Source organism: Molossus molossus, unplaced genomic scaffold (genome assembly GCF_014108415.1).
Source record: "Molossus molossus isolate mMolMol1 unplaced genomic scaffold, mMolMol1.p scaffold_m16_p_2, whole genome shotgun sequence".
NCBI classification, from domain to species: domain Eukaryota; kingdom Metazoa; phylum Chordata; class Mammalia; order Chiroptera; family Molossidae; genus Molossus; species Molossus molossus.
Genome location: NW_023425355.1, coordinates 26,549,379 through 26,576,197, shown reverse-complemented (window position 1 = coordinate 26,576,197; position 26,819 = coordinate 26,549,379). Strand labels below are relative to the sequence as shown.

Below are 26,819 nucleotides of genomic sequence, written 5' to 3'. Positions count from 1 at the left end.
ATTCCTTAGACTGTTATGTTCATTATATTCCACAAATAAGTGAGATCATGTGATACTTGTCTTTCTCTGTTTGGCTTGTTTCTTTTAGGATAATACTCTCTACGTCCCTCCATATTGTCTCAACGGATAAGCGATCTTTCTTTCTTACAGCTCCATAGTACTCCTTTGGGTATATGTACCACTGCTTTTTTATCCATTAGTCTACATTGATGGACATTAAGGCTGTTTCCAGATTTTAGTTATTGTCAATAGTGCTGCTATGAACATGGGGGCACAAATATTCTTTCTGATTGGTGTTTCAGGCTTCTTAGGGTATATTCCTAGAAGTGGGATCACTGGGTCAAATGGCAGTTCAATTTAATTTTTTGAGGTAACACCATATTGTTTTCCATAGTGGCTGCACCAGTCTGCATTCCCACCAGCAGTGTACTAGAGTCCCCTTTTCTCCACACCCTCACCAGCACTTGTTGTTTGATGATTTGTTGATGGCAGCCATTCTGAAAGGTGTGAGGTGATACCTCATTGTTGTTTTAATTTGCATCTCTCTGATTAGTGATGTTGAGCATTTCTTCATATGTCTTTTGGCCATTTGTATGTCCTGTTTCGAGAGGTGTCTATTCAGCTCCTCTGCCCATTTTTAAATTGGGTTCTTTGTCTTCCTTTTGTTGAGTTGTGTGAGCACTTTATATATATTGGAAACTAATCTTTTATCTGATATATCATTGGCAATTATGCTCTCTCATACAGTGGGTTGCCTTTCCATTTTTATAATTGTATTTTTTGCTGTGCAGAAGCTTTTGAGTTTGATATATTCCCATGTGTTCATTTTCTCCTTTGTTTCTGTTGCCTTAGGTGATGTATCAGTGAAAATTCAGCTGCATATACAGTCTGAAATTGTGTTGCCTACATTTACTTCTAGAATTTTTATGAATTCATGAGTCACATTTAAGTCTTTTATCCATTTTGAGTTTATTCTTGTGTATGGTGTAAGTTGATTGTGTAGTTTCATTTTTTTACATGTAGCTGTCCAATATTCCCAACACCATTTATTAAAGAGGCTGTCCTTACTCCACTGTATGGTCTTGCCACCTTTGTCAAATATTAATTGAGCATATTGCCTTGGGTCCATTTCTGAGTTCTCTGTTCTGTTCCACTGGTCTATAGGCTCGTTCGTGTGGCAGTACAAGGCTGTTTTGGTTAAAGTGGCTTTGTAGTATAACCTGAAATCTGGTAATGTGATCCCTCCAACTTTGTTCTTCTTTTTCAAGATTGCTGTGTCTATTCAAGGTCTTTTTGGTTCCATATGAATGTTTAAAGTATTTGTTCTAGATCTGTGATGTATGTTATTGGTAATTTTATGGGGATTGCATTGAATCTATAAATTACTTTGGGTAGGGTAGACATTTTAATGATGTTAATTCTTCCAATTCATGAACAAGGTATGTGCTTCCACACTTTTTATATCTTCCTCTATTTCGTTTTTCAATGACCTATAGTTTTCTGTGAAGAGGTTCTTCATTTCTTCAGTTAAGTTTCTTTCTAGGTATCTCAATTTTTTTGCCACGATGGTAAATGGGATGGTTTTTTTTTAGTTTCTCTTTCTGTGAGTTCATCATTGATGTATAAGAATGCCATCGATTTCTTGACGTTAATTTTGTTTCCTGATACTTTGCCAAATTCTTTTATTAAGTCTAGTAAATATTGGATGGAGTCTTTGGGGTTGTCTACTCATAGTTTCATGTCATGTGCAAATAATGACAGTTTCACTTCCTCCTTTTAAATTTGGATCCCTTTTATTTTTTCTTCCTCTCTGATTGCTGTGGCTAAGTCTTTCATTACTATGTTAAATAAGAGTGGCGAAAGTGGTCATCCTTGTTTTTTTCCTGTTCTTGGAGAAAATGCTTTTAGTTTTTGCCCATTGAGTATGATGTTGGCTGTAAGTCTTTCATCCATGGCCTTTATTATGGCAAGATGTGATCCCTCTATTCCCAAATTGCTGAGCATTTTTAGCAGAAATGAATGCTGCATTTTGTCGAATGCTTGTTCAGCATATATTGATATGATGATATGATTTTTTTTTTTTATCCTCATTTGAGGACATTTTTCCATTTTTTTGTACACAGTGGGAGGGAGAGAGAGGAAGAGAGAGAGAGGGAAACATCGATGTGAAAGGGTCACATTGAGTGGCTGCCACCTGCACGACCAACCAGGGCCGGGGACAAACTGCAACCGAGGTACATGCCCTTAGCGGGAACCGAACCCGGGTCTCTCTGGACCGCAGGCGGACGCTCTAACCGCTGAGCCAAACCGGCCAGGGCAATGATATGATTTTTATCTTTTATTTTGTTTATATGGTATATCACATTTATTGATTTGCAAATATTGTACCAGCGTTGCATGCCTGGGATGAATTCCACTTGGTCACGGTGGATAATTTTTTTCATGTATTGCTGGATCCGATTTGCTAGTATTTTGTTCAGGATTTTGGCGTCTATGTTCTTCAGGGATATTGGCCTGTAGTTTTCTTTTTTGTATTGTCTTTTTCTGGTTTTGAAATTAGAATTATGCTGGCCTCATAAAACAAATTTGGAAGTCTTCCTTCTTCTTGAATTTTTTGAAATGGATTGAGGAGAATGGGTTTTAGTTATTTGAATGTTCGGTAAAATTCCCCTGTGAAGCCATCCAGGACTGTTCTTTTGTTTGCTGGGAGAGTCTTGATTACATCTTCAGTTTCTTTTGTTGATATTGGTCTGTTCAAGTTTTCTATCTCTTTTCAGTCCAGTCGTGGAAGACTATGTATTTCTAGAAAGGTGTCCATTTCGCTTAGACTCTTGAATTTGTTGCAGTATAATTGTTCACAATATTTGTTCACAATTCTTTGTATTTCTGTGTTGTCAGTTATTATTTTCCTTTTTCTTTTTTGATTTTGAGTATTTGGGTTCTCTCTTTTTGTTTCTTGGTGAGTCTAGCTAAGGGTCCATCAATCTTGTTTATCTTTTCAAAGAACCAGCTTTATGTTTCATTGATCCTTTGAATTGTTTTTTTGGTCTCCATGTCATTTATCTCTGCTCTGATCTTTACCATTTCCTTCCTTCTACTTGCTGTGGGCTTTTCTTTTTGTTTGCTTTCTAATTCTTTAGATTGTGAGGTTAGATAATCTATTAGGAATTTTTCTTGCTTCTTGAGGTAGGCCTGTAGTGCTATGAACTTCCCTCTCAGAACTGCTTTCACTGTATCCCATAGAATTTTTGTTGTTGTGTGTTCATTTTCATTGGTTTCCAGGAAGTTTTTCATTTCTTCCTTGATCTCCATGGTAACCCATTTATTGTTCAATGACATGCTATTTAGTCTTCATGTTTTCAAATGTCTTTGCATGTTCTTATTGCAATTGATTGCTAGTTACATGCCATTGTGATGTGAGATGATGCTTGATTTCAATCTTCTTGAACTTGTAGAGACTTAGTTTGTGCCCTAAAATATCGTCTATCTTTGAGAATGTCCCATGTGCACTTGAGAAGAATGTGAATTCTGCAGTTTTGGGGTGTAATTCTCTGTAGATATCTATCAAATACATTTGATCTGGTACTTCATTTAGAGTCTGTGTTTCCTTGTTAACTTTTTGTCATGATGATTTATTCTGTGATGTCAGCAGGGTGTTGAAATCCCCTGCGATGATTGTTGCTGTTGAGTTCTCCTTTGAAGTTCTCCATAAGATTTTTAATATATGTTGGTGCTCCTATATTGGGTGCATATATGTTTTCCAGGGTTATATCCTCACATTGCATACATCCTTTCAATACCATGTAGTGGCCTTCTTTGTCTCTAGTTATGGCCTTCATTATAAAATCTACTTTATCAGATATGAGTATTATCATCCTAGATTTTTATTCCCTTTCCATTTGCTTGAGAGATTTTTTTCCATCCCTTCACTTTCAACCTATGTGTGTCTTTTTTATTAGGTGGGTCTCTTGTAAACAACATATATGTGAGTCATGCTTTCTTATCCTGTCAGCTACTCTGTTTCTTTTTATTGGAACATTCAAACCATTCACATTTAAGGTGACAATGGATACGTACTTCTTTATTGTCATTTTTCTTAGTTTGGTTATTTTTTTTTTCTGTTTCATCTACTAATTACAGTAGTCCTTTTAGCATATCTTGCAGTGCTGGTTTGGTGTTAATATATTCCCTTAACCTTTCTTTTTCGTCTGGGAAGCTCTTTATTTGACCTTCTATTTTGAATGATAGCCTTGCTGGTAGAGTAGTCTTGGATTCAGATACTTTTTTTTTTCATGACCTTGATTACTTCATGCCACTCCCTTCTGGCCTGTAGTCTTTCTGTTGAGATGTCAGCCGAGAGCCTTATTGGGTTTCCTTTGTAAGTAACCTGTTGCACATCTCTTGCTGCCTTTAGGATTCTCTCTTTGTCTTTAATTTTTGGCATTTTATTTAATATGTGTCTTGGTGTGGACCTGTTTTGGTTCTTCTTACTTGGGGCTCTCTGTGCTTCTTGAACTTGAATGCCTTTTTCCTTCCCCAAATTAGAAAAGTTTTCTGTCATTATTTCTTTCAACATATTCTCTAACCCTTGCCATTTTCTTCCTCTTCGGGAACTCCTATGATGCAAATGTTATTACATTTCCAATTGTCCCACAGTTGTCTCTAACTATCTTCCTGTTTTTTAATTGTGTTTTTTTTTTTTTTCTTCTGGTTTTCTGATTGGTTGATTTTTTTCTACCCTGCCTTCTAATTCACTGATCTGGTCCTCAGCTTCCTCTACTCTGCTGGTTAACCCTTCCAATGTGTTCTCAATTTCTGCTATGTCATTCTTCGTTTCCAGTTGGTTGTTTTTCAGTGTTTCTATATCTTTGCTCATGGTGCTGATGTCCTTACTCAAGCTGTTGAGCTTCCTTAAGATTATGGCTCTTAACTCTACCTTTGATAATTTGTTTAACTGCATTTAATTTATCTCATCTTCGATAGAGTTCTTTTGTTCTTTCTTTAGGCATTTGTTTCTTTGTTTCACCATTTTGGCTATCTCAGTGGGTTTTGGAGCCTGCCGAATTTTCCTTGTGGATGTTCGTGTTCTGCTGTTTGTGACTCCTTCTACTGAGTTTGGTTGAGCCTTAGTGGGCCCACATTAAACCCCACTGTCTAGTCTTACTTTCCTGGGTAGATTTACAGGCCCAGGAAAGGTTCAGTTATCCTCTAGCTTTTTCCTTTTAGCTAGTAGTCTCAGTATCTCAGTGCCTTGGAATATAGCCCTGGTGTTCTCCATAAGAGGATTTCCAGAGGGTGAGATAGATGCTGGTTGTTAATGACCCTCAATTCATTTCTTTTTCTTACATGGGAGAGGCTGAATCTCTGAGGCAGGGCTGCTGCTTTTCCCCACAGCTCTGGGAAGGAGCACACTGGCCACCGTACTTTGTGGCCACAACTGAGCAAAAACTCTGAGTGCCCTTCACATCCTGGGTGTCCCCACAGAGTTCCAGCTCAATCGGCCCTCCCTCTACCATAACACCCAGGTGCGTGGCTGTGGCTATTTTAGTACTCAGTCCTGGCTCTTTGCCCTGTTGAACGGGCTTGGTCTTTATTCCCCAAGGGCGCTGCTCACCTTTCAGACTGCTGCTCTCTGTGGGCTCCCAACCAGCCAACCTTTCATGAGTCCACAGAACCTTTTAGTGTCCCTGGTTATATGGTCCTGTCCTGCCGCTTTTCTGTTGCTTTTTTTTCAAGGATTTGTCTTTATTTTAGTTGTAATTCCTGTTTGGTCCTGCTAGATCATCTGTGTGTCTTCCATTCACTCCATCTCCATTTTCACATCCTGGTTAATTTTCAATGTGCTGATAAAGTTGACCATTTTTGCCAGTGTTTTGGTGCTTTTATGGAAAAGCATATTTTTAGGACTTTTTACTTTACCATCTTCAGGAAGGGAAACTTTTGTTCCTAGAATTCAAATAGAGTATTCAGGGTATCACAGTGGGATGAAAAATCATAGACTTTTAAATTAGACACACTGTAGATTGAATCATGTTTCAGTTACTTGCTTGTTGCATGACCTTAAGAAAGTGACTTATCCTTCTTGTATCTCAATTTTCTTATTAACTAAGTGAGGATGATAATACCTTCCTCATAAGAGTCTTGTTAGAATGAAATAAAATAATTGATATACAGGGTGGGACAAATTTGTTTTACAGTTGTGCATACATGAAACACAGAGTTTAATCTTGTGTTATTATTTATTAATTATTGTATTATTTTTCTTATGAACGATGTAACCCCTCTTTTGCCCCACCCTGTTAAGCTTTTGCTACATAGAAGGTATTCAATGTATATTAATTTTGTCATTTACCTTTATGCTTAATTACAAACTAAGTGATTTCAATTTCAATAATTTCCTATGTTGGAGTTTCTTAATTTATTTGTACAAAATATATGTAATAATGGGGTCAGAATGCTCATACAGTGGACACTGCCCCATTAGCTGTCACCTTTTAGCCACAGACTCATTTGCAAGGTGCCTTTAGGACTTGCTTGTTGCATTACAACTCAATTTTCATTTGTGCCTCCCAGCACTTGGTTGGCTTTACTAACAGTAACACTATACTGTCGACTTATTTTTAGCCTCTATTTATCACCATGCCTCATAGATCTTTTTTTTAGACCCACTCACACATAGCTGGTTATTTCTCTTATTTATTATTTATTTATTGTTAGATTTATATAGTGCTTTCCTCTCTAAAAGCTTAAGGCATTGTACAGAGAACGTACAAACATGGCTCATTGAACATTACACATCTAAAATAAAATAAAAAATGGGGAAAGTAGGTAAGCAAACAGGAATGAAAAATCTGAGGGATGATCAGATTTTGGATGATCAGGAGAAAGGGAAGAAGGATATGCTATGCAGTTCATTTTTTCTTTTGGTATGCCACTCTGGGATCTTATCCCTGGTAAGTATTTTTGTTTTTTTTTAATTTTCATGTCTCTAATCCAGTCTCAAGGTACCTGAGGTTATTTATTGTTCAAAAGATATAGGTTTGTTTGAGTTGCACAGATTTGGGTAAACAGAAAGCACAACACAATCTTCTATATCCCAAGTCCTAAATTTAAATGGCAATTAACATTAGTCTCAGAAAATTCCTTTCTTGATAAGGGGATATGCTAATGAAGTGTGAACTGTTGGTAGGAACACTGTCTTGCAGGAATAGGACTATTGTATTCTACGTTTAATGATGGCAGACAGTGGTAAAATAAACAGGGTACTTCATAGAGTGTGAGTCACTAAGTGCATTACACTAGCATAACATATGGTAAACTACAAATATTACTGGTAATAGAGTTGTAAGAAAGAATGATAATCATGCCTTTACTTGTTATACTTCAAATTCTGGCATCCCACAATGTACACTGTCAGTTTATAAGCAAAAGTCAGATGGGTTTAGTGTGTAGAGTACATATCTGGTATTATGGAGGATATTAAGGGTCATGTATGAATAGATATTGGCCTATTGCCTTTCACATTGACTTACTGAGAAATCACCATTTGAGATTACGCACAAGATGTTCTTAGTTTAATATCACTGTTTTACACACACACACACACTTTCCGTCTAGTGCATTTAAAGTGTGTTTTATGTGATCAGAGTTCATTATTCAGTTTTAAATTTTGATTACCATTAATATTTATCCCAGAGGGGCTAAATCAACTCAGATAATTCACTGGCTTGTTAGCACATAAGTAGGAGAAGCATTTGGAATTAATTCTTTCTGTCTTCTGTTACTACAAATGAACACAAGTTGACTCTGACTTTTTTATAATTCCGAATAGGTTGGGGGCTATAAGGCTTTGCCAATTATTTCATGAAACTGCAACTGGGGTGAGATTTCTTTTAAAAATTTCACTTGAAAGAAATATGTCAAGACACTGTTCCCAACATACAGATCACATTTATTTAAGAAAAAAAATAAATAAACAGATTTTTCACAAGGCTTCTACTGAGGCAAAAGCCCTGGATAAGAATCTTGATCTGGATAGTCTTGGATTCAGGACTATTTCCAGTTATTCTCTGTTGGATCCCAGGGCAATATTATTGGTCTCTGTAGCATTATATTCCTTCAGGAAAAATCACGGGGTTTCTTAGAATTTGGTTACATTCCCAAAGGGCATCCGGCTCTAAAATAATCATGATAGCTATAATTGTGTTTCAACATCTTGGTTGTTTTCCTGAATTTTTATTTTTATTTTCAAAGACATTTAACCATGTCCTGTGAAATATTTTAACATTATTGCAAAGTGCCTATAATATTTAGTACAGTAGTCTTATTAAATATTTGATTAAGCTAAAAGAATTTATTATCTTCCCTTCCTCAAATATCTTGTGACCAAATAATTTCATTTGGAGAGATACAGGATACCAGATACAGGGTAAAAACGGAATGCTTTAATATCTGAGATGAGCAACTGTTTTGTACTAATGAATTCATGCTGTCATATATCTTTGAATATTACACTGACATGACATTAGTTCTAAGTGAAAAAAAAATTGTTGAGTATCTCCTTATAATGAATGTTTTCCTATTTTTGATAGCTTTGTACTTGCCCTAGTTAATTTCATTGTCATCTGGCCTAATTATGTTCAGGTGCAAGATGTCAGATTCTGCTGTAACAAGACAGGTTAGAGGGCCAGAAGTGAGTTGGCTGTAACAATCAAAGCTAGGGCAACAATAATCTGTATTTTTCTACTTATTGCCCCATGTTCTGGAGTCAGATAATGTGGTGCCTTGGTGTTTTGCTAAGTGATTTATAAATATCAACCTGAGTTTTGAATAAACTTCTAACAGACTAACCTTCTAGACTCTGGAGATGAAGCACTGTGTTTATCCTTCCTTTTTCTCAAAGCAGGTTAATAGCCTTTGACACAGAACTTCTATTTGAGTGAAACAAGCTATTAATAATGGGAAACACCTCCTTGCTAAATAACAATATAATTGCAGTTGATACATCTTTGCCTTATCATCCTAATTTTTTAAAAAGTAACTATATTCTTATCTTTTTACCAGTATACTCACAATTCTAATAATTGTCACAAAGTTTAAAATGACATCTGGATAAGCAGAGCTTAAGAAGCCTCTCCCAATTCCTACTAAAATGCTAATAATAATAAAAAAGTAACTGAAATGAGCTCAAGAAAATTTGGAAAACTAATACTGAAAAATAATTGTTGGAACTAAAAAGAAGTTCTTGTAACTTTAAGGACAGTGAAACTGGTCTGCAACTTGAAAGTTCCTGAAACAGCAGTCTTAGGAAATCATAGGAAGGCAGGAAGACATTTTTCTCCACTTTTCTTGTCTAATACAGGGACTGAGGGTTGTACCAAACAGACAACTGAACAGTTGCCCTGCTGTCTTCAGTCACAGGGATGTAAAGTACAGCATAGAGAATATGGTCAATAATATTGTAATAAATATTTATGGTGCCATGTGAGTACTTGAAATATTGGGGCAGGGAGACCACTTTCTAAAGTATATGATTATCTCACTACTGTTCTATACACATGAAACTAATACAATATGGTACTGAATGTAAATTGTAAATGAAAAATAAAATTTTACATTAATTAATTTTTAAAAATTTATAAATGCTTACTATAATAATCAAATAATGTAGCACAAATAAGGAAGCCCTAATAACCCCAAATAACTTTTGTTTTGTTTTGTTACAGATGTTTCCCCCCCTATGTCACCCTCCTCCCCATTTCCCCACCCCGTTCCCAGCTTTGGTGTCTATGTCCATTGGTTAAGCATACATGCATATAAATTCTGTGGTTTATCCCTTCCCTCCACCCACTTCTGAGGATTGTAACTCTCCTACTTCTATGACTCTGACTCTATTTTGTTCATCAGTTTGTTTAGTTCATTATATTCCAGAAATAAGTGAGATCATGTGATATTTGTTTTTCTCTGCTTGGCTTATTTCACTTAGGATAATATGTTCTAGGTCCCTCCATGTTGTCTCAAACGATAAGAGATCTTTCTTTCTTACAGCTGCATAGTACTCTATTGTGTATATGTACCACAGCTTTTTTATCCATTCGTCTACTGATGGACATGTTGGCTGTTTCCAGATCTTAGCTATTGTAAATAGTGTTGCAATGAACATAGGGGTACATATATTGTTTCTGATCAGTGTTTCAGGCTTCTTTGAGTATATTTCTAGACGTAGGATCATTGGGTCAAATGGCAATGCAATTTTTAATTTTTTTGAGGTAACACCATATAGTTTTCCATAGTGGCTGCACCAGTCTGCATTTCCACCAGCAATGTACTAGAGTCCCCTTTTCTCCACACCATCAGGAGCACTTGTTGTTTGACAAGTTGTTGATGCCGGCCATTCTGACAGGTATGAAGTGGTATCTCATTGTTGTTTTAATTTTTATCTCTCTGATGATTAGTGACCTTGAGCATTTTTTCATATGTCTCTTGGCCATTTGTATGTCCTGTTTGTAGAGGTGTCTGTCTCTTTTTTTTTTCCTTTGCATTAACATTTATTTTTATCTTGCCATATCAAAAAGTTATTATAATTAGAGTGTCATCTTCTTTGGCCCACAATGGCTCTCTTTTTCTTTTTTTAATTTTATTTTTGTTATAGATGTTTCTCCTTTTTCTCTACAATGACACCCTCCACTCCATCCCCCCATCTTGTCCCTGGCTTTGTTGTCCGTGTCCATTGGTTATACATACATGCATATAAGTTCTGTGGTATATCACTTCCCTCCCCCCAATACCCCCTCTTCTGATGGTTGTCAGACTGTACCCTATTTCCACATTTCTGGGTCTACCCAATTCCTCAGACTGTTATATTCATTATATTTCTATTACCCAAAGCAATCTATAGATTCAATGCAATCCCCATCAAAATACCAACGACATATTTCACAGAACTAGAAGTAATATTTCAAAAGTTCATATGGAACTAAAAAAGACCCCGAATAGCCATGGCATCTTGAAAAAAAAGGACAAACTAGGTGGGATCACAATACCAGATATCACGTTATACAATAAAGCTACTGTAATGAAAACAGCCTGGTACTGGCACAAGAACAGGCATATAGACCAGTGGAACAGAACCGAGAACCCAGAAATGGGCCCAAGACAATATGCTCACGTAATATTTGACAAAGGGGGCAAGAGCATACAGTGGAGTAAAGACAACCTCTTTAATAAATGGTGTTGGGAAACTTGGACAGCTACATGCAAAAAAATGAAACTAGACCGTCAACTTATACCATACACAAGAATAAACTCGAAATGGATAAAAGACTTAAATGTGACCTATGAATACATAAAAATCCTAGAAAAAAATGTAGGCAACAAAATTTTGGACACCATACACAGCAGAATTTTCACTGGTACATTTCCTAAGGCAACAGAAACAAAGGGGAAAAATGAACTCATGGGACTACATCAAACTCAAAATCTTTTGCACAGCAAAAGATACAGTCATCAAAATGTAAAGGCAACCCACTGTATGGGAGAGCATAATTGCCAATGATACATCAGATAAGGGGTTAATTTCCAAAATACATAGAGTACTCATACAATTCAACAAAGGGAAGACAAAGAACCCAATTTAAAAATGGGCAGAGTAGCTAACTGGACACCTTTCCAAAGAGGACATGTAAACGGCCAAGAGACATATGACGAAATGCTCAACATCACCAATCATCAGAGAGATGCAAATTAAGACAACAATGAGATATCACCTCACACCTGTCAGAATGGTCGCCATCAACATATCAGCAAACAACAAGTGTTGGCGAGGTTGTGGAGAAAAGGAACTCTTGTACACTACTGGTGGGAATGCAGACTGGTACAGCCACTATATAAAACACTATGGTGTTTCCTCAAAAAATAAAAATTGAACTGCCATTTGACCCAGTGACCCCACTTCTAGGAATATACCCTGAGAAGCCAGAAACATCAATCAGAAAAAAAATATATATGTACTTCCATGTTCATAGCAGCACTATTTACAATTACTAATATCCTGAAGCAGCCCGAGTGTCCATCAGTAGACGAATGGATAAAAAACAGTGGTACATATACACAGTGGAGTACTATGCTGCTGTAAGAAAGAAAGATCTCTTATTCTTTTAGACAACATGGGGGGGACTGGAAAGTATTAGCCTAATCAAAACAAGCCAAGGAGATGTAGAGGTGTCTCTTTAGGTTCTCTGTCCATTTTTTACTTGGGTTTTTTGTCTTCATTTTGTTAAGTTGTGTGAGTGCTCTATATTTTGGAAATTAATCCCTTATCTGATGCATCATTGGCAATTATGGTCTCCCATATAGTGGGTTCCCGTTCCATTTTGATTGTCTCTTTTGCTGTGCAGAAGCCTTTTACTTTGATGTAGTGCCATATGTTCATTTTTTCCTTTGTTTCTCTTGCCTTAGGTGATGTATCAGTGAAAATTCTGCAGTGTATAATGTCTAAAATTTTGTTGCCTACATCTTCTTCTAGGATTTTTATGGATTCATGAGTCACATTTAAGTCTTTTATCCATTTTGAGTTTCTTATTTTGTATGGTGTAAGTTAGTGGTCTAGCTTTATTCTTTTGCATGTAAAATTTTTTCTCAATAGCTGTCTAATTTTCTCAACACTATTTATTGAAGAGGCTGTCTTTATTCCACTGTATGCTCTTGCCACCTTTGTCAAATATTAATTGATCATATAGTCTTGGGTCAATTTTTGGGTTCTCTGTTCTGTTCCATTGATTTATGTGCCTATTCTTGTGCCAGTACCAGGCTGTTTTGATTACAGTGGCTTTGTAGTATAACCTGATGTCTGCTAATGTGATCCCTCCAATTTTGTTCTTCCTTTTCAAGATTGCTGTGGCTATTCGGGGCATTTTTGGTTCCATACAAACTTTTGAAGTATTTGTTCTAGGTCTGTGAAGTATGTTATTGGTATTTTGATGGGGATTGCATTGAATCTATATATAGCTTTGGGGAGTATAGACATTTTAATGATGTTAATTCTTCCAATGCATGAACAAGGTATATGCTTCTACTTTTTTATATCTTCCTCTATTTCATTTTTCAATGGCCTGTAGTTTTCTGTGAAGAGATTCTTTACTTCTTTGGTTAAGTTCATTCCTAGGTATCTTAATTTTTTTTCCACAATGTTAAAGGGGATTTTTTTTTTTTTTTTTTGTCTGTGAGTTCATTGTTGGTGTATAAGAGTGTCATCAATTTCTTGATGTTAATTTTGTAACCTGCTACTGTGCCAAATTCATATATTGTCTAGTATATTTTTGATGCAGTATTTATGGTTTTCTATGTACAATATCATGTCATGTGTAAATAATGACAGTTTTACTTTCTCTTTTCCAATATGGATCTTTTTATTTTTTCTTCATGTCTGATTACTGTGGCTTAGACTTCCAATACTATGTTAAATAAGAGTGGCAAAAGTGGACATGCCTATCTTTTTTCTGTTCTTAAGGAGAATGTTTTTAGTTTTTGCCCATTGAGTATGATGTTGGCTGTAGGTCTTTCATATGTGGCCTTTATTATGGTGAGATATGATCCTTCTATTCTCACATTGCTGAGCATTTTTTATCAGAAATGGTTGCTGGATTTTGTCAAATGCTTTTTCAGCGTGTATTAATATGATCATATGGTTTTTATCTTTCATTTTGTTTATGTAGTGTATCATATTTATTGATTTGTTAATATTGTACCATCCTTGCATCCCTGAAATAAATCCCATTTGGTCATGGTAGATAAATTATTTGATATATTGCTGGATTCGATTTGCTAATATTTTGTTAAGGATTTTGGCATCTGTGTTCATCAGGGATATTGGCCTGTAGTTTTCTCTCTTTGTAGTGTATTTATCTGGTTTTGGAATTAGGATTTTGCTGGCCTCATAAAATGAGATTGGAAGTCTCTGGTCTTCTTGGATTTTCTGGAATAGTTTGAGATGAATGGGTATTAGGTCTTCTTTGAATGTTTGGTAGAACTCCCCCCTGAATCCATCTGGGCCTGGACTTTTGTTTGCTGGGAGGTTCTTAATTACATCTTTAATTTCCTTTGTTGTAATTGGTCTGTTCAAGTTTTCAATCTCTTCCCAGTTCAGTTTTGGGAGACTGTATTTCTAGAAATTTGTTCATTTTGCCTAGATCATTCAATTTGTTGGCATATTATTTTTCATAGTATGTTTTGATGATCCTTTGTATGTCTGTGGTGTCAGTTATTCTCCTCTTTCGTTTCTGATTTTGTTTATTTGGTTTCTCTCTTTTTGTTTCTTGGCGAATCTGGCTAAAGATCCATAGATTTCCTTTATCATTTCAAAGAACCAGCTTTTTGTTTCATTGATCTTTTGAACTGTTTTTTTTAGTCTCTATGTCCTTTATTTCTGCTCTGGTCTTTCCTTCTAGTTGGTCTGGGTTTTTCTTTTTGTTTTCTTTCTAGATCTTTAAGTTGTAGGGTTAGAGATACAATTAGGATTTTTTGTTTGTTTGTTTGTTTCTTGAGGTAGGCCTGTAGTGCTATGAACTTTTCTCTCAGGACTGCTTTTGCTGCATCCCATAGATTTTGTGTTGCTGTGTGTTCATTTTCTTTGGTTTCCAAGAAGTTTTAAATTTCTTCTTTGATCTCGTTGGTAACCCATTCATTGTTTAATAATATGCTATTTAGCCTCCAAATGTTTGAATGTTTTTGCATGTTTTTATTGTAATTGAGTCCTCGTTTTATGCCATTGTGATTTGAGAAGATGCTTGATATGATTTTTTGAATTTGTGGAGACTTATTTTGTGTCCTAACATGTGGTCTATTTTTGATAATGTCTCATGTGTATTTGTGAAAAATGTATATTCTGCATCTGTGTGGTGAAATGTTTTGTAAATATTAGTAAATTCCAATTGATCTAGTTTGTCTTGAAGGACTCTGTCCTTGCTAATTTTTTCTAGAAGATCTATCCAGTGGTGTCAGTGGCATGTTAAAGTCACCCACTATGATCATGTTGCTATTGATGTTTCCCTTGAAGTACTCCAGAAGTTTTTTAATATATTTTGGTGCTCCCATTTTGGTGCGTATATGTTTACCAGGGTCATATCATCTTCTTGGATTGCTTCTTTTCATATTATGTAGTGACCTCGTCTGTCTCTTATTATGGCCCTTGTTTTGAAGTTTATCTTGTCAGTATGAGGTTTGATACACCAACTTTATTTTTATTTCCATTTGCTTGGAAAATTTTTTCCATCCCTTCATTTTCATCCTGTGTGAGTCTTTTGTTTTGAGGTGGGTCTCTTGTAGCATATATATGGGTCATGTTTCCTTATTCAATCAGCTACCTATGTCTTTTGATTGGAGCATTTAAGCCATTTACATTTAAGGTAATTATTGATAATTATTAGTTGCCATTTTTATTTTATGCCTGTGTTTCTTTCTGTCTCTCTCTGTTACTTCTTCTTGCAACAGTCCCTTCAGCATTTCTTGCAGTAGTGGTTTGGTGGTGGTAAATTCCCTTTTTTTTTTTTTTTTTTTTTTTTTTTTTTTTATCCATGAAGCTTTTAATTTTTCTTTTAATTTTGAATGTTAGCCTTGCTAGATAGAGTTGTCTCAGATTCAGACCCTTGCCTTGCATTACGTTGTACACTTTATGCCACTCCCTTCTGGCCTGCATCGTTCCTATTGAGAAATCAGTTGACAGTCTGATGGCAGCTTCCTTGTAGGTATCTTTCTCTCTCTGTCTGTTGCTTTCTTTAAGGTTCTTTCTTTGTTTTTAATGTTTACCATTTTTATTATGATATGTCTAGCTGTGGGTCTTCTAGAGTTCATCTTGCTTGGGACTCTCTGTGGTTCTTGGACTTGTGTGAGTTTTTTCTTCACGAGTTTAGGGAAGTTTTCTGTCATTGTTTCTTCAAACAGGTTCTCTATTCCTTTCTTTGATTCTTCTCTTTCCGTACCCCTATAATGCAAATGTTGTTATGTTTTGTTTTGTCCCACAGCTCCCTTAAACTCTCCTCCTGATTTTTAAACTTTTTTTCCAATTGCTGCTTTATTTGGGTGTTTTACTCTACCTTGTCTTCTAAGTTGCTGATTCGGTCCTCAGCTTTTTCTAATTTACTATTGAAACCTTCTAAGGTATTTCTCATAACAGCTATGTCATTCTTCATTTCCTCTTGATTTTTATGCATAACTTCTACCTCTTTATATATAGCCTCTACCTTTTTTTAAAAAAAAAGCTGAATTAGTTCCCAGTGAGCTCTTCATAATTCGTATTAAGTTGCTTGTAGTTCTCCCCAAATTGTTTGAGCACCCTTATAATCATTGCTTTGAAATCTTTATCTGACAAGTTGTTTTCTTTTAGTTCCTGTAGTTCTTTTTCTGATGATTCCTTCTTTTTTTAATTTGGGTGTTGTTTCTTTGTTTCACCATTTTGGCAGTCTGGTAGTTTTAAGCCTGGTGAGGGATGTTGGAATGTGTTGGCAGGTTTATGTGCATTAATTAAGGCTGCTGTGCCTCCCAGCCTGTTTTGTTTTATGGCTTCTCTTGTCTGCTGTTGACACTTGGTGACTGGAATTGGTCTGTTGTATAGGTCTTGGCTCCCCTAAACTCACTGCTGCTTAGACTGGGTCATGGCTCTTAATCAGCTTCTGTTGATGTTGCTGGGGATGGGTCTTAACTGTTGATATGTGCTGCTGCTGCCTGGGGTGTGTGGGTCCATCTGGTGCCTTGCTGAGGTATGTGGGACCTGCTTGTATGTTTCTGGGGTGTGTGGGGTTCCACTAGTACACTCTTGGGCTATGTGGATTCCACTGGCATGCTGCTGGGGTTCGTGGGTCCCTCTGGTACACTGCTAGGGTTTGTGGGTTCCACTAGTGCACTGCTGAGATTTGTGGTTCCCTCTGGTATGCTGCTGGGGTACATAGGTCCTGCTGGTGTGCAGTTGGGGAACCCTGCCACCTGGTGGGGCTCAGCTCCTGATCAGTTACTGCTGGGGGTTAGTGTCAGCTCCCAGTTTGCACTGGTACTGTTGCTGCTTCTGCTGCTTCTGCTGCAGCTGCTGCCAGGGGGTGCTCTCAGGTCCCAATCCTTTACTGCTGTTGGGGCCTGAGAATTCTCTGAACCTGAGATTTCAATGTTGCTGGGAGGGAGGGGCTCCAGTCCAATTCTGCTGCTGCAGTTGTCAGGGGCAGGTCTCAGCTTCCCTAACCCTGCTGCTTGGTCTGGGGCACCACTCTTGATCAGCCTTTGCTGATACTGCTGGGGATGGTTTCTGCTGCTATGGTGAGCTGCTAATGCCTGTTGGGGGTGAGACTCTACTCCAGCCCAGTTGCTGTTGCTGTAGGGGGAGGTTCTAGGCTCCCAAGCCGGTGCTAGTGCCCCCATGAGCCTGGGCAGACTACCTTGAGCCTGGGCAGGCTGCCGCCCTGCTGCAAGCTTAGAGCCTGGGTGGGCCTAGAGCTTTGCTGGGTCTCCGCACCACCTCAGGCCTGGAGCCTACAGGCCACAGCACTGCTGCAGGCCTGGGCAAGCTGCTGCTGCTGTTAGGGGTGGGGCACCTACTCCTGGCTAGTTTCGGCTACTGCTGCAGGCACCTACTCTGTGCTGACCATGCCAACACAGCTGAGTCCACTGGATGGATGATGCAGGACGTTCTAGTGGACTCAGGTCACTGGGCCCCAGCCACTCCTCTTTTCCTCCCCCAGGGAAGTCCCGGGATCCTCCAAAATGGTGGGGCCTCTCAGCTGCACTGGGGAAAATTCGCTGACTTGCCACTTACCACATAGTTGGCTGCTTTCCATCCACAGCAAAGGAACCTTCTGTAACCCCAAATCTTAACACGATATAACCACTAGCATTTAATGAACACATTTCTAGAAATCTTCTATGCAAATATATGCATAGATATTAATAGAAAAGACATATGCATCTCTATGCAACATTATTTACAGTAGCCAAGATATGGAACTAAGTGTCTATGAATAGATGAATGAATAAAGAACTAGTATATACATATCATAGAATATTATGCAGACATAAAAAATAAAATCTTGTCTTGGATGGTTTTCTCAGTGGTTAGAGCATTGGTCTATGGACCAAAGAGTCATGGTTTCAATTCCAGTCAAGGGCACATACCTCAGTTGCAGTTCGGTCCTTATCCTGGTTGGGGTCATGCAGGAAGCAACCAGTCAATGCATCTCTAAATATATATATATATATATATATATATATATATATATATATATATGTATACACACACACACACACACACACACACACATATATATATCTTACCATTTGCAACAACATAGCTATACCTCAAAATTATTATGCTAAATTAAATTTCAGACAAAGAATAATATCATATGACTTCACTTATATGTAGGATTTAAAAACATAATAAGTGCCCAACTGGTGTGGCTCAGTGGTTGAGCATCAACCCATGCACCAAGAGGGCGCTGGTTTGATTCCTGGTCAGGGCACATGCCCAGATTGTGGGCCCAATCCCCAGTGGGGGGCATGCAGGAGATGGTCAATCGATGTTCTCTCTCATTGATGTAAAGTACAGCATAGGGAATATAATCAGTAATATTACAATAACTATGTATGGAGTCAGATGTGTACTAGACTTATCAGGGTGATCACTTTGTAAGTTACATAAATGTCTAACTGCTATACTGTATATTTGAAATTAATATTGTATGTAAACTATAATTGAATAAATGAAAAAAGTGTTAGAAAACAATATAGTATAAATGATTGGATAATAATCCTTCAAATAGTTGTACATTGTTTATTTAACTAGATATTTTATTGTCTGCACTTTTTCTGTTATAAATAATGCATTTACGAAAATCCTTGGTTATAAGCTTGTATTAAAGTCTCTATTTTATAGGATATATTTCTATGAATAAAATTACTCAAAGGATTCAAACAATTTTAAGGATTTTAGCAACATACGCTTTTTTTTTAGAATAGTTTTACTAATTTACATTTTCATCATTATGTCTGTTTTCTTATCTCATTGTCAGCATTGACTATTATCATAAAGCAACTATGTATATATATAACAGACAACGATAGTGATTTTCTTTTGTAGATAAACTTTTGTTTTTTTGCCTTCTGAATTTCTTACAATGTCAAATCAATACATCTTTTTCTGCTTTATTTGTTTTTAATGCATAGAATATGCTTTCTATTTTCAGGTCAAATATAAGTTTTCTTATATTTAATTATAGTATTTTATTATTGTTTTATTTATTTTTATCTTTATTGTTCCCTCTTTTTTCCCCATTGATGCTCTCCTCCTCACTCCCACTCCTCCTGCCTTGCCCGTGTTATTGTCTGTGTCCACTGGTTATGCATATATTCAGATAAGTTCTTTGGTATATCAGAGGGAAGAGGGATGGGTGATGGGGTGAGAAGAGTTAAATTATCTCCTTAATGTTATTGAAAGTCTATCCTTTCTCAGTTACTATACATTGCATTCCCAAGGGAAGGAAAAAAGAATGATTCCCATATGTGTAACATGTGGCACATGAGACAAACACTATGTAGCAACCCATTGTACCACCTGTATATTACCAGCTTCCTATCCTGAAATGCTGAAAAGTTACTGGAGGAATCCTAGTAACTGATGTCCGTAGGTGTTAATCTAGGTTGATATCGTAGAGAAAATGGGTCTTGAGCAGAGTTTTGATTTGGAGGAGAACATACTATGCTCAAATAACATACACCATGCCTGGAGAAAAAGTTCAGACTATAACAATTTATATATCTATCTGTAGTTATTGTTTCGCATATATTATATATGTATGAATGAGTTTTTACTATTTGAAATCTTATATCTTTCATTATTTTGTCTTTTCCTTAATGACATGAGGAAATACTAGAACAGTAAAACAAAATCTTAGAATATCAGAGCTGGAAAATATCTGAGACCATTTTATATTATGTAGATATGAAATTAATTTTTGCAATGATGAAAAAGTTTGCCTCAAATTACACAGTTAGAGTTGGCACTGGCATTAAGATCTCTGATTCCTCACTTAGTGCTTTTTCCATTACAATAAATCGTTGAAAGTTCTCTTTCATTAGATTCTAGATACTCATAATGAGTGTCTATGCTGAATTCAAATTTTGAAAGGGCTTTTTAAAATCTTATCACATACATTTATAATTTAAGATACAAAGTATAAAACATGTCAACATGCTTATAAGTTTTCCCTATTCTCTAAAGAATGATGTCAGTTTCTAATTAATCTCATCACTTCTACTTTACTCCTTAAAGTGACATGAAGTTGTGATATATGATTAAACTACACTTCAACTTTAAACTTTGTGATTTTCCGGCTTGATATTTTTAGCTGGTCTTTAATTTTTTTTCCAGTTATACTAACAGAGATAACAAAGCCCATGCTTTTAAATGCAGTCTAGAATTTAAATTTCCATTGCGCTGAGCTCTAGTATTTTCCTACTTTGCATTTTTGACATGGATCAATCATTCAGCATATGTTTTATACACATCTATGTACCTACTCCTATGTTGAGAACTATTGGGAACATAATGGTCCTTGCTAACAACCTCTGATGAGGGTCTTCTTTATCATTATAAGGATTGGCTTTGGGTTTTGATGTTATACATGAGTATGGTCACCAAGATTCAATTTAGAATCACATTGGGAAAACTGGATAAAGGAAATGATAAGATTAGGCATAATCATTATTGTCATCAGCATCAACGACTACAAAAAAAATTAAGTGTTTTTTTTTTTTTTTTTTTTTAATCCTCACTGAGGATATATTTCCATTTATTTTCAGAATGAGAAGGAGGGAGAGAGAGAGGAAAACATTGATGTGAGAGAGACACATTGATTGGTTGCCTCACGGACAACCCTGATCAGGGCTGGGGCCTGAACCACAACTGAGGTACATGCTCTTGACTGAAATCAAACCTGTGGCTCTTTCGTCAATGGACCCACTCTCTAACCACTGAGAAAACCAGCCAGGGCAAATTAAATGTTTAATATGTATTAGAGATATAAGTAAGTGGGAAAATATTGGGATCATAAAGAGCTTGTAATACATTTAGAAGAATAACACACTCGCCCTGGCCAGTTTGGCTCAGCGGTTAGAGCGTCCGCCTGCGGTCCGGAGAGACCCGGGTTCGGTTCCCGTTAAGGGCATGTACCTTGGTTGCAGTTTGTCCCCGGCCCTGGTTGGTCGTGCGGGTGGCAGCCACTCGATGTGTCCCTTTCACATCGATGTTTCCCTTTCTCTCTCTTCCTCTCTCTCCCTCCCACTCTGTCTGTACAAAAAATGGAAAAATGTCCTCGGGTGAGGATAAAAAAAAAAAAAAAAAAAGAATAACACACTCATGAAAGAATAAATAATGCCAAGTTGCATATGCTAGGAACAAAATGAGTTGAATAAGTGTGACCTCGTACATGCTGGGTTTCAAAGGAATGATGAAATATACCTGGAGGGAGTGTGTTTGGAATCATGGTTGGGAGAAAGTGAAGAGGGTATTCCTGACAAGGAATCAGTATATATGAAAGGGCAGTGGTGAAATGTTTATAGCCCATTTTGGGGGAAAAAATAATATAAAAAGACTAGATGGCAGGTGCTGTGGAAAGAATACTGATAGTTAAAATCAGCCAGATCAATGTTGATTAAAATCCTACATCAGTTAGATAGGTACTGTTCAACCTTCACCTATCTGACTCTCATTTTCTTCTTCATCAAAAACCTATGAATGTTGGTATACCTTCAGAAGTTTGGTGTGAGAATTACATGAAGTATGTGTAAAGTGCTCACTTAATATCTGGTATACATGGGGACTAATTAAATGAAATTTTCTTTATTATTTGTTTTAGCTAGAGTCTAGGTAGGTATAGAAGAATAGAGAGTGGTAAAACTGTGGTGACCTAACTCAGTTTAACAATTCTATCCTTCTACCATGGAGAGCCACTGCACGTTTATGAAGAGGGGAATAGCAAGCGTTGAGCGCAATTTTAGATCAAGTCACCTTTTAATAATCTAGAATGTGGTTTGGAGAGGAGAGCCAGTATGACAGGAGGTGGAAAGAGTCTGTTCCACAGTAGTGGTTGAATTGAAAAGGAAGCCATATGCTGGGAGATATCACAGTGAAAGAATTGCTTAACTTGGTTATAGAGGGAAGAAAAGGAAAAAATAAAAGGTGGGTTTAGAGGTTTCAAGACTGAGTTACTGGGAAAAATAAAAACATAAGGGGAGATGATATTTGGGAAAATAAAATTAAATTGTTTTGTTAATTATTAACTAAGTATTGATATTAAAATGGAGAAGCAATAATATTTGTAGTCCATGCAAAGACTTGGCTCTGTGAAGGGGATGTTAAAACTTTCAATGTACAAAGAGATTATGCTAATGTATGGAATGTGTTTGTGTGTGTGTGTGTATGTGGTTGGATTGGGTCTTTAAGGCTAGTGATCTATGCTATTCTTATGGCAACTCTCTAATTCAAATTTGAGGAATGCATCCACATGGCAGCCTTAACAGACAAAAATATATTAACGTTATTTCTCTATCAGCCTGTTTCTCCATATTAAGAAAAAATTGTATCTGAAGAGGAATTTAGTCACTTAGAATAATCACAAGTTCAATGTGCAGACTAGAGTATAGGGAACTTCAGTAACTGTGTCCATAAAAGGTAGGAAAATGGTGAAGGTAAAAAGGAACACATTTTTGAGAGGTGTTTTATTTGATATGACTAGAAAATGGCAGAACAACTTTCTAGATGTATTTGAATATTGTACTTCTGTGGATTCATTTAGGAAAGGCAGTGCCTTTCTTAGAATCTAGAAGCTTAGATGCCATTCCTAAGTTCTAGAAAGTGTTGAGTTTATGAGAAGGCAACCCCTGTGAATTACTGTAAACAATAACGGCTTTAGTATGCTGTTTTGGGCTTTACCAATAAATTAAATACCCAAATCAAACTATTTACATGATTTTTCTTTTGTAAAAGATCACAATATTGAACAAAATAGGCAGAACATGAAGTGATTTTGCTCAGGGAGGTCAGACTGGAATGGATGTGTGTGTGTGTGTCAATGTTCAATGAAAGCCTCCCACAACCTTCAACATGTTTAATGACTTTGCTCTGCTTTGGCTCTCAAATCTGTAGCTCTTTGTTAATTGCACAAAGGTTTTCAGATTCTTTTCTAACAATTTATAACCAAGTAAATGTATATCCTTTTTATTTTAGCAGGTTGGGGACAACAGTTCATAAGTGTTTTTCTAGGAGTGGACACCAAACACCTCCAGAAAAAAAGCAGGCATTCAGGGCCAACTGGTTTGAAGATAAATATTTCTTTCTCTAGATTTGTATCCATGACAGTAAATTTGGGACCCATATTGTATGAAATAGGAAAGAGACTGTTTTTACCTTGCTGAATTATTTGGGTCTCCTATTGATTGATCAAAAGAAAATGGGGGTTGTGGCATTGCTACATATACTCAAATAATCTGCCTTCAGCCAGGGAAATGACTAAGTGCCTACAAAAGGCTACGAAATACCTTTTGCCTATTTTGATCTATTTAAAGAAATTGCTTTGTATTGCTAGAGAATACCTAACCCCATCATCCTAGTCACATTTTATACTTGAATAATGAGGAGAAAATACTCCAGCAATAAATGTTCAGTTTATCATTTTTTTTACATCAATAAACAAAACAAGCTTTATGAAATAATGATACGATCCTCAGCTGAACATAAGGGTTTATCCTTAATATCTTAATCAATAGTTAGTGTTAGGGAGGTCAGCTCATCTCTAAACCAAAGTTAAAGTCAGCTCTCCACCACAGAAATGAAATTTGGCAAAGAAAGCTACAGGTTTGTCTAGCAGCTCCAGATGTGCATCTTAAATGAATGAGTTTAATGGTAAGTTTTCAGTATTTATCTTTGACATATTGACCAAGGGCCCTCACAAGTTATATAATCTACCTATAGACTCCTCTAAATCCTTATTAGTGTTTCTATTTCAATTATTTTTCACAAACCTGTGAGTAAGAGTTTGAAGTGTGATCCCATAAAAGCCCAGGTATCAGTTTTTGAAAATCACAATGGTATTTATTAATTTATTCATAAAATGAGGTATTTCTTTAACAAATATTTGTTTAGCACCTACTACGTTCCAGACACTGGAATAGACACTGGGGACACAAATGAATTGACAGCCTAGGTTAATAAGTACCGTTGTATGCCAACTTACCTTCCATGCAAAAATCAATCTCAATTAATTTTTTACCATTTTAAATTGACCTAAGAGTGCTAAACTCAGAGGCTTATCTCATTCTACATATATTTATTCATTTCTTTTTTTTTTAATTTTAGATGTTTCTATTGGAATTCCAATTCTGGTTATGATATGTATTATCAGTGTACTTTTGGGTATATAACTTTATCTATTTTTCTTTATTTTTTATTGAATTTATTGGTGTGACATTGATTAATAAAATTAAATATGTTTCAAGTGTATAGTTCTATAATACATCATCTTTATATTGTATGGTAGGTTCACCAGCAAAAGTCAAGACTTCTTTTATCATCATTTATCCCCCCTTTACTCTCTTCTACCTTTCCCCACCCCACCCCTCTAATAATCACCATACTGTTGTCTGCATCTAGAAGGTTTTATTGTTTGTTTGTTTATTTTTTCTTAATCTCTTCACCATTTTTTAAATAAAATATGACTACTTTATTAATAGTTGAGTAGTTCATCCCCATGAGCCATGTGGTCCACCCAGACATTCAGAATCCAGGCACAGCCCGGCTGGTGTGGCTCACTGGTTGAGCGTTGACCCATGCACTAAGAGGTCACCAGTTCGATTCCCAGTCAGGGCACATGCCCAGGTTGTGGGCCTGATCCCCAGTTGGGGGCATGCAGGAGGTAGCCAATCGATGTTCTCTCTCATCGATGTTTCTATCTCTCTCTCTCTTCCTCTCTCTCTAAAATCAATAAAGGCAAAATATTTATTAAAAAAAAAAAAAAGAATCCAGATACAAATTTAGCACATCCTCTGAGTCTCTTGCCCTAATTCCAATAGGGTGAACACAATGCACTCACATACAAGGCCTTTAATGTTGGGGATGATGAAGAAGCTTGTGTTATTCATGAATTCCATGTGCTGCATGCACTATCCTTGGGAACCAGTCCTGCCCAGCACATTGGTGACCCTGGCCAGCTTGATAATTTGCACATGACTCATGTCCATGATGGCTATACAACACCGAAAGATGGAACTCCCTTAGTTTTTTCCCCCTTATCTTCTTTATTTTCTTTATCTATAAAGCACAGATAATAATAGTACCTGCCTCACAACCTGGTTGTGAGATTTAAATGAGGCAGTCTCTGACATCCTATTGTAATTCAACAAATATTAGGTTAGGAGGAAAATCCAAGATGGTGGCGGGGTAGGTGAAAGCTACACTTATTACTCCCATGACTAAACTGTAATTTCAAGTAAAATATAGAACAATGATCTTGAATAACCAACTGAAGACTAGTTGAAGAGAAGTTTTATAACCAAGGATTTACAGAAGAAGTCACATTTAGAATGGTAAGAAGGGCAGAGGTATGGAAAGGCCTGGTTGTGCACCCACATGTAGTGGCCTGGAGGGATAGCTCAGCTACAAAGATCCCCACTGTGGAGTATAGGGTCTCAACCCCATGCAGGGATGCCCAGCCCAGAACACCAGAGACTGGAAGAGATGCCCACATAACATCTGCCTGTGAAAATAAGCAGGAATTCTGTCCTCCAATGAGAGACAGGAGTCTGCTAGAAATCCAGGCATTCTCTTAAAGGGCCAGTGCATAACATCTTGTTCACAGCCACTCACCCTGGGCTCTGGTGGAGGGAGGGTAGATCAAACTAAAGTTGTATGAGGAGAGACTGAGGTCTGTGGTTCCAGAGAGAGAGCTGAAAGGACATCCACCAGATGCCATCTTTTTTGGGTGATGCACTCCCCAACATATGACATCACCCTGGGGGAATCCAATAGCCCCACTCTCAAGAGTCCCTGTCATCCCACCATGTGGAGCTTACACACCATGAAGAATTCAGCTGCCTAAGCCTGGGGTATAGAGATCTGGGAAGACTCAGGAATGTCAGTAACTGAGTCATGTGGAACTGGGGCAGTGGTCATTGCCCACACTTTCCTGTGAAAATGACTGAAACCTCACTCTCATGGGAGAACCACTAGCCCCACCCTACTGACTCTATGCTACCCAACCCTCCTGAATTCCAGTGGCTTTGCCCTGCTGAGCTCAGGCTTTCTAGGACTAGGCAGAATCTGGTACTAACTGAGTTGTGTGGTTCTGGAGTGAGGGCCATTCCCCTTTTTCTCATGACCCTGACCAGCACTTCCCCCTCATGGGAGATTCATTAACCTTACCTTCCAGGTTCCTGGGAGCACTTCCCTGCTAAACTTCAGCTCTCTAGGAGGTCCAGCCAGAATCTGGGACAGATTGAGTTGTGTGAATCTGGGATAAGGCCATTTTTCTCTCCCAGGTTTGACTGATGTAGAGCTCTCCCTTCATACAGTCAAATCCTGACCTGTTTGGGCCTGGTAAACTCTTCTGACCCGACTCTGATGACCCCATGAGACCTAATCCCACCACAGATGTCTGTATATACCTGGCAGGTGGCAGCTAGACTTAGTATAACCTGGATATTTTGCTGAGTAGCCTCAGATCCAGCACTAGCATCATGCCTGAACCTGTATTAATCTGATGAAAATCACTTGTCCCTACCTGGTAACTCAC

The 26,819-nt window shown here is 37.1% G+C and overlaps 1 pseudogene; it reads right to left on the bottom strand.

Moving 5' to 3' along the window:
- Positions 1-20,677: 20,677 nt before the first annotated feature.
- LOC118636143 lies at positions 20,678-25,269 on the bottom strand (annotated as a pseudogene).
- Between the last annotated feature and the right edge of the window lie 1,550 nt (positions 25,270-26,819).